Source organism: Cynocephalus volans, chromosome X, assembly GCF_027409185.1.
Source record: "Cynocephalus volans isolate mCynVol1 chromosome X, mCynVol1.pri, whole genome shotgun sequence".
NCBI classification, from domain to species: Eukaryota; Metazoa; Chordata; class Mammalia; order Dermoptera; family Cynocephalidae; genus Cynocephalus; species Cynocephalus volans.
This window is the reverse complement of record NC_084478.1, coordinates 33,817,422-33,829,160: the sequence shown is the minus strand read 5'-3', so window position 1 is coordinate 33,829,160 and position 11,739 is coordinate 33,817,422.

Sequence of the window (11,739 nt, the reverse complement as noted above, 5' to 3'; positions counted from 1 at the left end):
AGACAGCTGAGTAAATCATCCAAGGACATACAGGTCAGGACTGTTGACAGTTTCATAAGGCCATAAAAAGTATCAACCATGAGCCTACATATCCAGTGATAAGTCATAGATACAGCTTCCATATAATAAATTTAGTCTTCACTCTTTTAAGGTTTTGTGATAATTCAACCTAAGCTAGGCTAAAGTTTACTTGAAACCCTCTATGAAAGAAAAGCTTACTAAACAATTAATGGTGTAAAAAGATCGTAGAATATATAGTTTACCTATTTCTAGGAGCAAACTGTTGAAAGGACATTTGCCTTTAACTATATGCAAATATATTTCTGATTTTAAAATAAACCACAGGCCTTGCAAAACCTCAGTTTAGAATCGTTTTGTTAATTATTTAATCCTAATTATATACTTGTGATTAAAAAAATTTTAAACACTGAGCTTCAGATTTTTCATTGATCTGGTCTGAGTATGCCTTCTACAGACTCAGAATTAGAATTAACTGTAGGGCTTTAAAAGGGAATCAGAAATTGTGTGCTGAGGTTGGCTCTGCCAGAGCAACTGCCCTCATCCACCTTGAGTGAATCTTGGACACTTTTGCTTTGATGAATGGGAAGGGTGGAGTGTTTAGGAATTTGTTTTTTCCCACCAGTACTAATGGTGTACTTTTAATCGCAACCCCTACTTTACACATCAAGGATTTCTTCAGATGAAAACTGACAGCAAGGCAAGTCACTCCAAGGCTTTTCAGAAGTCCTTTGTCCCTCCTGCCTGCAGCCCACGCACCATTATCTTAGGCAGTTTCTGTCACCCAGCTCTCTGGGAAACAGAATTTGAAAGGATTTGGTTTAAACTCTGAGCCCCTAGCAAGGCATTCAAGAGAAGTCCCCTAACTTTTTGTCAATTGCAAAATAAAACTAATTCCTAGTGGAAAGCTCTTTCCCTCATTTGGGGCAGGGACTGTTATCCAATATGATGTACTTTTCAGAGAATCTTGCTTTGAGGTAGTTCCTTGTATCAAAAAGACATTTTTTATATTGCCTATGATTTTATCTCTCTCTTCCTTCCTTCCCTTGAATCTAGGGTTGCCAGGTAGAATACAGGACATCCAATGAAATTTAAATTTCAGATGAACAATGCATATTTTTTAGTACAAGTATGTCCCATACAGTATTTGGAATATACTTATAGTAAAAAAATTATTTGTTGATTATCTGAAATTCAGACTTCACTGGGCATCCTGGATTGATTGTGGGTTTTTTTGTTTTTGGTTTTGGGGTTTTTTTTTGCTAGATCTGGCAACCTTACATGATTCTCTTCCAACATTGTTTTGCTCTTTTTCCTAAAATTTTATTTTAATGGACCCTCTTCTCGATTTTATTTTCCTCTTTAAGGACAGATTTTTTTTTCTCCTTCTGCCTTTATTTAGGGGCATTGATTTTTAGTGATTTTGGATTGATGGGCAGCACCAGACTTCTGTATAAAGGTGCTCAGAACCATGGTTCTGGTGAGATTTCAGGAAGGTCTGTCTGAAACTACGTCTTCTGAAGTTCTACCCTCAGCAATATACTGCTTTGATTTAAGCATTGCCTTCTCTAACTGATGCTTCTAAAACACCCCTGGGAAACATTAACATAATAAGTTACTGATACCTTAGTAGAAACAGCAGTAATGATTTTAAAATTCTATCTCTACTTTAAGTAAACTCTTTTGGAAATATGCATACAGAAATGTGTCCAATTAAAAAATGCACAGCTGGATAAATTTTCCCAAAGTGGACATCCCACATAGCCAGCACCCAGATCAAGAGATACAACATGAGTAAGGAAATCCTGTCACATTCTCCAACATGGTTAAAACTTGAGGACATTATGCTAAGTGAAATAGGCCAGACACAAAAGGACAAATACTATATGATTCCCTTATATGAGGAATCTAGAGTGGTCAAATTCATAGAAACAAAGTAGAATGGTGTTTGCCAGGGGTTGAGGGAGGGGGTCAAAGGGAGTTGGTGTCTAATGGGTATCAAGTTTCAGCTTTTTAAGATGAAAAATGCTCTGGAGATCTATTTCACAACAATATGAATATATTTAGCACTACTGAACAGTCCACTTAAAAATGGTTAGTATAGTAAATTTTATGTTGTGTGTGTGTATGTGTGTGTGTGTGTGTGTGTGTGTGTGTTTGAACCACAATTTTTATAAAAGAAATGCAACATTACCAGGTCTCCTGAAGCCCTCATGCCCCTTCCCAGTCACTCTCCTTTGTCCAAGATAACTACTGTCCTGATCTTTAAAAATAGCCCATCTGTTTTAAAAAGATTCTAGAGTTACTAAGGGAGAAAAAGGTTTATCAGAATCCCTTTCCTTCTGATAAGAAGACACCTTGAACTCACAAAAAAAATTTGGTAGTGCCTACTGTGGTGCCTGGCATACAGAAGTGGCTCAAACATGCTTGCTAATTCCCTGTAGACTGGGGACCTTAGACTTGCAGTAGTAGGGAGTGCTCAGGGGAGAAAAGGCAACTGGAGAAAGAAGGTGGAAGTGCTGGGAACAGACGCCAGCTACTTTGCAGTCTTGCCAAAGGTCAGCCCTGCACATTTATTACAGGTTTATACACTGATGATGCACTTTTTCTTCTTTCACTGTGTTGACAACATGATCTGTAGGTTCCTATTTGAATCCAGCTCAAAATATATATTTATTTTTTGTTACTGCGTGCATGACACTAACTGCTTATTTTCTTACCAAGGTGTTTATTGCCAATGTGTATGGCATAAGACTAAAAGGATGTGCTCGTTAATGCTTGCTTACAAATTCCTCAGGAGAAAATTATAAACTCAAGGAAATTTAGGTTCACTTTATTTTAAAACTGTCTTAAAGATTTGGTCTACTGGACTTTTTGATATGTACTTTTCCAAGAGGGCACTACGTGTTCTGAAAAACAAACGATAAAGCTATAAGCACTGTGATCAAGGAAATGGATAAAATTGTTATTTTAGATGACAAGTGGTAGTGACTAGGGCAGAGCTGAACAATCTTTTTACAGTCTTGAAACCAAAGGAATATGATACACCACTCTAACGTCAGCTGGTAGGCAGATACGCTGGGTACCTTGGAAACAGAAAAGGTATTGTCATATTATGTTAAGCGTTAGTTAGTTAGATCAGTGGTCTCAGACCCAATGATCCCTTTTATAACACATATTTAGTAGCCCCCTATACTAAGCTGAAATGAAACTCATAGGCGGTATCACATACCCCCCACACATAATTGTAAAACACAGACATAATGCCCTAGCAGAAAAGAGAAATAAAAGGAAAGTAATGTATTATAAAATAACATGCATTTCAAAGTGTAACGCCTCAGGCATGGCCACACTAGCAGATATAAGAAAGGAGTCATGTGCTTATACTAATCATAGCATCACTGTGAGTGACAGCTCACGATGCAGACTGACATGTGTGCTTTAGTGGCAACTCAAATCACAGAAGCACTATTTCTCGTGTTGCTGTGACTTCTCAACATGGTGAAGAACTCTTAGAAAGTTCTAAGCAAAACTAAATGCAAACATCCCTCAATTTGTACAGGACTTGTGTTGCTGGAAAATTAGGTGCTTATTTTCACCTACATGAAGGTTCAGCAGGACATTTGAAGGTCATTCAGAACATGACAATTTCCAACTCTAGAATCACTGGGCCCCACCCATTAAATGTCAATAGTGCCTCCTAATCATTGTGAAGACCAAAAAAAGTCACCATCGATTTCTAAAATGCCCTCCACCCCAGACAATGACACCTCCCACTTAGAATCTCTGATTTACAGTAAAAAGCAAAACAAATGTATTTGAAGATCATTTTTAAAAATCTTAAAACATTATAGATAAAAGGATGCATATTCTCAGTGATTTCGCTATTTGTGATCCCCATTCCTCTGCCTTTTTGTAAAAATTTGATCTTTGATTTTACAATTCCACCAAAAAGGAGTCAGTAAGATCACGGGGTCAATAAGAAAAATCACATAGTGCTTTTTTCTTGGAAATACTGACTTAGTATTTTAGTCATTAAATAATAGGTTGACGAAAGGAAAAAGGAAGAGCAAAACCCTGCAGGTTGTCTCATCAAGAAAAGCAATTTAATGAGAAGATGTCATACAGATCTAGGATCACAATAAATATTGTAATTATTGTTTTGATCCATTTTTGCATATTCTGTTTAGTACTTTTTTTGAAAATGTTCAGTAGTTGTGAAAATTCTTTATTAGCAACATAAACACTAATCAAATACCCTGCAAATGCTCTCAGTTGCAGTCTGTAGAGCACTGCTCTCAGGAGGGGTTTCATGTGTCTTGGGGCCAGAGGTGTGCTGGAGCAGGCTGGTACTGGCTCAACAGAGCTGAATGCACACATCTCTTCCCAACTCTGTATTCGGCGACGTCAAGTGATGGGAGTATTCACACCATGGAAATTGGCAAACCCTACAAATGAGCTCCACCCCGCCCCCAACTTCCCGAGAGCCTATGTTAGATATTTACCAGATACCACTGCATGGATGGCTTGTAGGAAAGAGCAGTCTGTTACAGAAGTACAAAAGAAAACATTGTTATTGTTACAAATTCTTTTGGAAGAAATGAGTCCAAATTGGGCTCTCTAGGGTTTGATCTAGCAAGGCACCAAATTATGGCTCATGAATGACCAAGGAGCTAAAACTAAACAGAAACAGTAATTCGCCAGTATTCAAAGATTTAGTTGAATATTTATTCAAATAAATGAAATATTTATTTTCCAACTATGTGCAAAACAGTCTCCTTAAATCCTTTCTGGAACAAGGCAAGATATAAAATAAGTAAGGTAATATGCAGTGGACCAATGTGTATGCTGCCAGTTTGAAAGAGGAAATTAAGCATTGACACTAATATATTTCACCTTCATCAAAGGGGATACTAACATTTAATAAGCATCATGCCAGGTATAAAACAAATATTATCTTGTGTGATCCTCATAACCATGCTGTAAGGTAATTATTAGGATGAACCATATGAAAGTGCAGGTATTTGACCATTTTTGATCTCTACAAATGGCAATTTCATAAGGCTCCGCCTAATATTATTCTCTCCATTTGACAGACAAGGAAGCCAAGATCCCAATACACCAATTTGCCAAATGTCAAATAGCTAGTAGGTGAGAGAGCCAAGATTCCTTGCAGACCTGACTGGTTCCAGAGCACCTGTGTTTCCCACCACACACATTTGCCAAATAAAAGAATTGTTAAATACAATTGATGTGCTGTTCACACTGCAAGAAATCTTAGAATTAAACTGTTTTCATGGCAAAAGAAATTAAATTAAAAACATATGTTTTGCCACATAAGTAAACATTGGCTTCCTGGGTTCTTATTCATAAATAATCAAAATTGTTGATACATTTTAGAGGCTGAAAAACGTTTTAATATAGATTGCAAACATTGTTTAATTTGTTCTTAAGAAATTAAATTAACATTCATTTGTACTTAATAAATTCAATTAATGTTTAATTTATACTTGAGAAATTAAGTTACTGTTTCATTTGGACTTAATAAATGACTTTAAATAGCTATGCTATTACTAGAACTAACTATCAAAGGTCTTATATTCACAATCTGTGATTCTCAATTCAATAGAATGATCAATGTTTCAGAAAAAATTTGGTTATAAATGTTTGAACAAAAGGGTATGGTACAGGAGCATCCCTTAATTTTTTTATTGAAACCCACAGTAAAATCATGACATAATACACTTATACATATACTCATATAAGTACATAATTTGAACAAAAGTTTCATGGAATTTTTGCTCTTGCTATGTGCAACACACTCTGATATTTTCTGTTCTATTCTAATTCTTTAAAAAATACTGGCCACAACTTAGTAAATTATTTTCACAACTCACTAATGTGTTGTGACCCCCATTTGAAAAACACTGTCTTAGAGACCTTTATTTTAGAGACTTCACCTACATTCCTCTATTTTATTCCTTTCCTTCTAGGTTACTCCATTCTTTTCATCCAGCACTTCAGCTCCTAACTTACCAGCTTTCTTTCTTTCTTCAATAGACATTTACAAATCACTTGCTATGTGCTAGGTGCTGGACGTATAATGGATTTATATTCACATCCTGGGATCCCAATATCCATCCAATCATCACACAAATAAATGCAAACTTTCAACAGTACTTAGTGCTACAAAGGAGAAGTACCAAGAGAGGGGGATTTGACACAGTTAGGGAAGACTTTCTGATGAAGTGGCACCTGAGCTGAGACGTAGAGATATTTTTATTCTACTCTCTTTTATTTCATTAAGAAAATGCTGGTCACTCCCCATTATCCCCAACCCCAATCTACTTTCAGCAACCACTGATCTAATTTCTGTCTCCATAGATTTGCCTATTCTGAAGCTTTTATATAAATAGAATCAGATATATAACATGTAGTCTTTTGTAATTGTCTTCATTCACTTAACATGATGTTTTCAAGAATCATCCATGTTGTAGGATTGCATGAATATACCACGTTTTGCTTATCCATTCATTAGCTAATGGACATTTTGGGTTGTTTCCACTTTGGGCTATTGCGTAATGCTGTTATAAACATCTGTGTACAAGTTTTTGTGTGGACATACACTTCCATTTTTCATTGGTATATACCTAGGAGTGAAATTCCTGGGTCATATAAGTACCTCTCTGTTTAACATTTTGAAAAACTGCCAAATGAGAGTTCTGGTCAAGATGGCAGAATAGACGGTCCCCAGCATCACTCTCTCCCATAAATCAACCAATTCACAACTATAAAAATGTAACAACAGCAAAGCTGGGGCCGCTAGAGTTGAGGGGAAGAGGAGGAGAGACCCACTTCATGAAGGTGGGAGAAGCCACGATGAGAAAAAGAAAAAAACTGCTTGGAGCATTTTGGGCCATGGCTGCTTTAAGGCTCAAGCTGCTAAGCGCATGGAGCAAGAGCAGGCAGAAGCCGCAGCTGTGCCCTTTGGATGGAGTTACAGGGAGGTGGCAGCGGAGAAGAGGGCCTTGGTGGCCCACAGAACAGCAAGACCACTAATAGGGTTCCTGTGGACCCACACAGGAGTGAGGAGCCAGAACAGCTGAAAAAGGGACCAGTGAGTCATCGCAAGGGACCAGCGCAGGGCCTGTCCCATGCAAGTGTTTCGAGCATAGGCAGTGGAGGAGATTGGCCCACCAGGAGAACACTGGGACACAGCAAGGAGAGCCGATCCGCCCCCCAGTCAGCATAGGGCCACTTAGAGGAGACTGTTCGGGAATGCAGAATTGCATGGGGTGCGGTTTGGTGAAAAAACTCAGGCCCAGATCAGAGTTTCTACACAACCCAGGTGTACCGGATCTCTGGAAAGCCAGAAGTACCTATAAGGTCAACCGTTAAACCCTGAGCTGCACAGAAAGCCTTCTCTAGGGAAACAGCAGCAAAGCAGCAATTTAGCTCAACCACATAGCTCAAGTACTGGTTCCCACAGGAAGTTCCCCGATTTTAGAAGTGAGCAAAGAACAAAAAATTAGTTCTGGCCCAGGCACACCAACAGTGCCTTGGGGCTGGTGAGGGGACATGAGGCATGGAGCCCGGAACTGGAACCCCACCCACAACCAGTCACACCACCAGCACCTCAGGGTCTGCCCAGGAAAATGAGAGTTGGAGCCAGGGACTGGACCCCTCTCCACATCCAGGCATACTGCCAGTGCCTCAGGGCCTGCTCTGGGGGCTGGGATATGCAGTCTGGGACCAGACCCTCCTTCCACAACCACACACATCGTGCCAGTGCCTTAGGGACCACCCAGGGATCCAAGGCATGGAACTGAGGACTGGATCGCCTCTCCCACAACCAGGCACACCAACAACACCTCAGGGCCCCAAATGGAGGCCCAGGGTATGGAGCTAGGGACCAGACCCCCCTCCCACAACCAGGCACACCATGCCAGCACCTTGGGGCCTGCCTGGGGTCCCAAGGTATGGAGCTGGGGACTGGACACTCACCACAGCCAGGCACACTGCCAGCACAAAGGAGCATGCCAAAAACATCACCTCCATGTGGGTGGCCCACCACAGCCACCACAATAACCATGGCTGCTGTGAAAGTGGCTAGATGCCACAACCACCATGCAGATCGTCCACCAGCCACTGGAGTGCATTGGCACAAGGAGAGTCACCAGCAGAGATAAAGAAAAGAACAGGATGTCTCTCTCCACCAAGCCCATTTCAGAGTGACAGAAGAAGCATCTGCTCTGTGATATTACTGGGGTACCTGATCACACCTCTTACCATTGTACAGATCATTTAGGCAACAAATCAACAGAGTAACCATTATTCTTTCAGAAGGAGAGAAGAAATCTAGGGTAATTAGAGCAGGGAGGGGAGAGGGAGAGGGGGATGGGGAGAGATTGGACAAGGGGCATAAAGAATAATTATGATTTGTAACAATACATATGCTAGTAATATTAATTTGATCAACATATCTCAATGTTGAACCCCCAAAATTTGTATAATTAATTTTGATTCAATAAAAATTAAAAAAAAAAAGAACTGCCAAACTATTTTCCAAAGCAGCTGCACCATTTTACATTCCCCCCAGCAGTGCATGAAGGTTCCAATTTCTCCATATCCTCACCAACACTTATTTTATCTGTCTTTTGATTACAGCCATTCTAGCGAGTGTGAAATGGTATCTCATTGTGGTTTTGATTTGCATTTTTTTGGTGGCTAATGATGTTGATTATCTTTTCATGTGCTTATCGGCTGTTTATTTATCTTCTTTTAAGAAATGTGTGTTCAGTAGTTGGTTTGAGTGCAGTGGTGTTTACAACTAATTGATCACAACCAGTTACAGATTTCTTTGTTCCTTCTCCACTCCCACTGCTTCACTTGACTAGCCTTTGAAAAAAGTCTGCTCAGATTCTTTGCCCATTTTTAATTGGGTTATTTATCATTTTATTATTGGGTTTAAGAGTTCTTTAAATATTCTGGATACAAGTCCCTTATCAGATAAATGATTTGCAAATATTTTCTCCCATTCTGTGGGTTGTCTTTTCACTTTCTTAATAGTTTCCTTCGAGGCACAAAACAGTTGATGAAGTCCTCACACCCTATCTTACACTACCCATCCCTGATTTTCTCTTTAACCCCTGCCACCGTTTCACCTCAACAGGGACCTTGACATCACCCAAAGCTGTTGGAACTCTGCTTTCTTTAAACCCCAGTGTTCTGCTCTCAGAGTCTGACTCTTTGTCCTCATGGCTTTCTCTCTACCTTGTTTCTATCAATCTGCTCTGTAAACCCTCTAAGACCTCCATTCCCCCAGTCTTCTATTTTCTCCCTGTTTGTCACACCTGCCTCTTCCTAGCCTTCTCACCGTGTACCCTTTTCTTATTCAGCCTACACCTTAGAGTACAACACTACAATCTCCCCCCCACCAGTATATTCCACTCCTTTGCTCCACTGTCTTTTTGCTACACTTGTTCTGCAACTTCCAACCATGTATCAATCCAGCCATCTGCCTTCTCTACTTCTATTGCTATTAAGCAGTGTTGAAAAAGTCATGCAACCTTATACTTTGGTGCCACTCGACTCATGTTCTCCGACATCAGCTGAGCTCTCAAACCTGCCCTGCAATCCTTTCATTTGACCTACTTTCCTTTCCTTTCCCATTGGCTGATGTCAACTTTACTATTTTCCCTTTCACTCATATGTCATTCCCAGCATGCTTTTCCTTGAACAAGCCAAGATCAGTCAAATCTCCTTGGAGCTTGCTGCTCTTCTGCCTTAAACACTCTTCCACTAGATCCTTGAATGGCTGGAAACTTCTTGTCATTCAGGACTCAGTTCAAATGTCACCTCTCCAGAGAGGCCTTCCCTATCCACCCTGTCTACTGTTGCCACCTTCCTCCCATTGCTGTCACATTTCCCTGATTTACTTTCTTATTTCCTTTATCTGTGCTATCTGTCTGAAAAAATTCTTACTCGTGCTTTTAAAACCCTTCCCTAGCTAGAGTTGGAGCATTGCTTCTCTTTGCTTTCATAATACCCTGTGTAGAGCTCTCTTGCTGAGTTGAGATCATCTGTGGGTTACAGGTCTGTGTTCTCCTTTCCGATTCCAAGCTCCTAACAGATAAGTGCTGTGTCTTATTCCTCTTTGGCTCCCTCAAGGTGCCTGGCACAGAGAAGACACCCAATATGTGTGAAAAGAAAGAGATAGAAACCCATTATCTTGAAGCATGGGATCTACCCATCATGAATGAGGACTGGCAATTGCTGGGAAACAACAGGGGGGAAACACACTGGAACACAAACTAAACTCTGCTGGGCAATATTCGTAATAGCGAAACATAGGGGGAAGTGTCTGTACATAGGGAACTGGATAAGTGAACTACGGGGAATCTACTCATTGGCATTTCATGCTGCTGTGAAAGAGGATGACATCCAGCAAGAGATAATAACATAAAATGTGCTTATGTCATGAGGAAATGAAAACACAAAACCTATGCATATTAAGAAGAATGGAGGAAAATAAACTAAAATGTAATGCTAAGTTTCTTCATGCAATAGAAATATAGGTGCTTCTCTTCTATTTTTCTGAATTCTTCTAGTTTTCTCTCTGGTTTTGCTTTTATACTGCAATAAGCCTTCATATTTTATTTCTAAGAGAGGGATATAGTCCTACTTCTTCTTTACTTCATATAACTTCAAATATTAATTTATTGTTCAATATTCTGGAAAAACTGAAGAACACAGAGTCAGCATGATTTATCCAGCATTTTGTCTGGGAACAAAACTAATTTCTTGTAGGCTGTATACCATCGATATTATATTTCAGATAGTTTTATGTTAGGCCCTTGGTAATAGGTAAAATGGCACTAGTAGAAATAGCGTTTTCTAAAAGCGGGGGAGAGGCCTATAGGTGAAGTCTCATTCCAATATGATATTTAACAATAAAATATCAAGGTGGTTATAGTTCACTTTAAGAAAACAAAATATGGGCCGAGCCCGTGGCGGGTTCGGATCCTATATGGGAATGGCCGGTGGACTCACTGGCTGAGTGCCGGTCACGAAAAAGACAAAAAAAAAAAAAAAAGAAAAGAAAACAAAATACATGAAAATTCATAAATGTGAGCATGTTTTATAAAAGGATTCACAAGAGAATTAGTTGACATTCTGAATTTCCCTAATATATTTAAAACATGACCTAACGTACAACTTATCAGAAAACACATTTACCAAGGGCAAGCCTGCCGAGACTCAGTTATGATTCTGATACTAGAACAAATATCTAATATAATAAATTCCAGTCTACTAAAGAATTGGGAAAGTTCCTTAGAATCACAAAAGAATTTTTAAAATTTGGATACGCCTTATAACAAACACATTGTTTTGGATGGAGCCACCCTAACTTTGTGTTGACTTGCAGAATGAACAGTTTAGAGTTAAAAGAGGGGAAGACAGCCAATTTTAGTAAAATGAGTGAAGGTTGGGGGATGTCTCAGTTTGGGTTCCCCCAGAAGTCAGTGCTGCTAGAAGGATTCCAGAGCAAGTACTTTATTTGGAACGAAGTTTCAGGAACACCAGTAGGGCAGTGGGGATGTGAGGCAAGGAAGGGAAGGGAAGGAAGCCACTTCAGGGTATGTTGTCAAGCAAGTTACCACTGCGGGCAACTGGAGCTGAATCCTGCCGGGGAACTCTGGGTGACAAGATAGAACCCTG